We start from the raw sequence: 3,901 nt of genomic DNA, 5'->3' as shown, positions 1-3,901 counted from the left end.
CCTCTAGTGTCAGTCTGTGTGCTCATTGACAATATCAGTGTTCATGCCTGACTTCCAATAAATTACAGGAATGGAAATAAGCAGATTCACTTAGGCCACAAAATCAAAATAACAAAAAAAGCAACTAAGTGAATGTCTGGATTGCCCTTCTGATACACATGATGATAGTTCCCAGTCAGGACTATGTTACTAGGTGGTAAGGATACATGCAGAATTCAATTATGTATCCTCAAAAGAAGGAAGGATTCTAGTTGAGAAATCCTCTTGGTGCCTCAGGTCTGAAGGAAACTGGAAAGAGATCTCTAAATGAGAACACACAACAACTCCTAATATGCATACTTTCAACATCAGAGCACTGTTTATTGTGAATTTAGAGACAGGAGATCTGTTTTGATTCTTGAACTTAACAACCCATGAGTGTCACTCGTGTGCCGGGGTTGGGGCAGGAACAGCGAGAGGCAGGGTCGTAGCAAAGGCCAAGAAGGCTTCATTCTAAAGAACCACACGGTTTTTATAGAGCGGTACAATCGATTATATTCTATTGGCTAACTAACAGAAGCATCTTTCTCACACGCTGTCTCTGAGAGGAACAGAAAAATAAAGTAGAAAAACACTGTCTGTATATTGTTTATAGTCAACAAGTTATCACATCTTTCCAGCTCCCTAAAATTTCTCACAAGCCGCTTTGAGAAATGCTTGCCGTTTCTCTCTCTCTGTCCCATGGCATCCACACATGAGAAGCCTTTAGTCACAATAATTCAGTAGTTTTCTCAGAGGACCTTTAATGGTTTCTAAGACATTTTAGTGCCAGAGGGTTAACTGGGGTCTTTGGCCCATATCTTTGAGGGTACTGAGGAGACTAACTTGGATCAAAAACAATGGGAGGTGAGACCCTGTGGATCTCTGGGGGTCTTTGTTGATATGCATCAGATGTTTAGACACAAGGATAGTGGTCAGAAAAATAAAAAATACAATTTATGTGAGCCCATCCTGTCCGAGAAGGACTTAGCTGCAAAATCTTTACTGGCTCAATTTCAGTGATACCTGAAAGACTGGTAATGATTGATACACCCCAGCATTGTCTGATCTGCTCTGGAGGCTGGGATTAGGTGTATCCAGGGCTATTGTCACTTTGGCTTCTACTGGTTCTCCTGTAGGAGGTGGATCAGGACATTTTGCATGGGGTTGGTGACTAAGCAGCTGCACAGGCAGTCCATGCATAGCGGAGAGGGACTGTACACTTTGTGCTTGGGCACTGACTCTTTGTCAGGGGGTTCCAGTTGCCCAGCAGGCCATTTCACACTTGCTGCTACAGCTCTGCTGCTCTGCTAGACTGATGAAAACCTCTGGCAGATTGTCCCAACCCTCTTTTCCTTCCTGGATGAGATTTCCTAAAGGAGAAAAACTCAGACATTGCTTTCTCATTTTTTTTTTTTAGGTTCTGAAAACATTCCAGTTCAGGAGCAAGTCTTAATTTAATGGAAGCTGTAGTCTGTTTAAATGCTGATCCGAGGATTTGGCGTATCCCCACAAATTTATGACACCATTCTTCTCCTTGTGATAGCTTGGCCAGGAAGGGTTATCCCATGAAAGCAGAGAGGAACACTGCTTCAGGGTGGGGCCCATCTTTCTCCATTTGCTGACTAATTCCAAGGTATCCCAGCCTGTGCAAGGCAAGCAGATGTTGGAGATACAAAGCTGTCTTGGCCCACACAAAGCAAACTCACTTCTTGGTTATTTATGAAGAGGGTGGCTTGCTCATGAAAACCTCAGGTTCATTTTTCACTTCTGCCTCTTCTCGCTGCCAGTCCCAATGTGAAGCTTTTCCACCTTGCAGCATGAGAGGGAGAAGTATCCCTGAAGTTCCCGCTGCTGTGAGAAACCATGTTACAGTCTACTATTTTCATTCTACCCATGCTGTCCTCTGGGTCTTGGGCAAGACCTTGCCTGGGAGGACGTGGGAAAGCATGTGTGGGAGTTTGTGTGCAGGAGCTGTGACGTGCTGGGAGGTGTTGGTCACAATGGAGGGAGTGAGCGTAGCTGAGGGCTTGCTCAGAGTGACAGGGTGCTCCACCTCACCTTGCAGCACGGCATTGCTATCCAGTGATGGATGGTGCCCAAAACCAGCAAGCTGTGGCTGGCTTTGGCAGCAACACGAAGATGAATTTAATGCAAACTGCAGGGCTGTGTGCCCGCTCACCTCATCCCTTGCCCACCTGCACAGGCACTGCCTGCTCCTTACTCCCAGCATTTGGTAGAGAAGGGACACATCCCAATGTCTTGTGGTAGCAAAAGTGGTTTGTGGGGAAGTTCTGAACCTTGACAAATGCAACTTAGGGCCAATTGGCCCCACTGGAAAAGCAGTACATTTTGGTGAATATGCTGTCCTAAGGGTTTAAAAAAGAGAGAATTTGCACCTACATTGACATTTGCACCTACATTGACATTTCCTGAGGCAAAGCTGTTGAGCAGATGCCAGGGAAGCTCTGAGGGAATATATAAGAGGGCAAGCAAAATAAATCAGTGGAGGAATGATGTCAATATAGAAGGAAGGGAGAAAACAGAAATTGGAAGAAGGAAAATCTTGCAAGATACTCAAAATACTTAGGTTGTCACTGGAAAGATGCATGGACTAGAAAAGCATCGGAAGGTACATGGTAAGGCAATGTTCATAAATAAATAAATTTTTAAAATAAAGAAAGAACTGAGAAAGAAGACTAAGGAGCTCTACAGAAACATGCAGGAAGAAAACAAAAAACAGAAACAAGGAAGTGAATGGCAAATGGAAACAAAAAAGGAAGGAAAAGAACTGAGGTAACGAGAATGGTAATTTTATCCTCATATCTTCCATTGCTTATGGGTTCCTGTTTTCAGATGAGTACTGGAGCACTGGAGCTTGGCCAGAAGGGCTGAGACCTTGGCAGAGGAGTGGGGAACAGCAAAGCTGGATGTGCTGTGCCTAAAGAAGAGGATGATCCATCTTCTGCACTGGAAGGGAAATGTGTGTAGGCAAGATGGTGCTGAGGGTCTTCTTCCTCTTTCCTGCTCACTATGTTTGATCCTATAAATATGCTATGAATCCAAAGCCAGTTTTATGCTTTGTAGGAAGAAAGAAGAGGTGAGAGAGAAAAGACATAAAATTTTTGGTGTTTCAAAGCCACATACAACCCTAGTTTAGCTCTGATCTCTGAGTCCAGCTGCCATAACCCAGTGTTGCAGCTGAGTTCACTGGTAATGATCAGAGATCAAACAATGTGCTACTGCAGCTCTGTGCTTCCCATCTCTTTTCTTCCTTCTCACTTCATGCTGAAGACTTAACCTCAGTGATCAACCACTCCTGGCCTTCTTTTATTCTTGACTCCAGTGATTTAAGATTTAAAAGAATACCCCCTGGCTGGGGATTCCTGTTACAGTTCAAGGAAATATTTCTTGCCTTCTCTAATTAAGCTCCTTCCACGCACATAAAGACAGCTCCTTACCTGAGAGGGAGAGATGGCTGTAGGCAACATAAAGCTCATGCATTTCCCATTCATTTGCTCTATCTCTGCAAGCAAGCTCAGCTCCAAACAATCTTGGCATGAACCCTGCACACACCTTTGTCCAGGCCAGACCCCATCAAAATTTGAAAGGGACTAAGCACAGCAGTGCAGTCATGGGTCTTCTTAGGGTTAATGACCAGCTTTCCAGCTGAGAGTGGCTTGGCATTGTGATCAGGAGATGCTGCCAGCAGATATTGCCTGCCAGACTTGTTGGGCAGCTTGAGAGAAATTTTAATAGCATATTGCTAGATACAGGTTTCCCATTCTTATGTGGGGAAACTTCATGGTAATGGCATTTGCATTAAGCAGCAAGATGCTGCTATCAGCAATTATTGGTAGAGGCTGAACTTTCCCACAAGAGA

This window comes from Melospiza georgiana, chromosome 1 (assembly GCF_028018845.1).
Source record: "Melospiza georgiana isolate bMelGeo1 chromosome 1, bMelGeo1.pri, whole genome shotgun sequence".
NCBI classification, from domain to species: domain Eukaryota; kingdom Metazoa; phylum Chordata; class Aves; order Passeriformes; family Passerellidae; genus Melospiza; species Melospiza georgiana.
The sequence above is the reverse complement of the archived record's forward strand: the minus strand, read 5'-3'. Positions refer to the sequence as shown.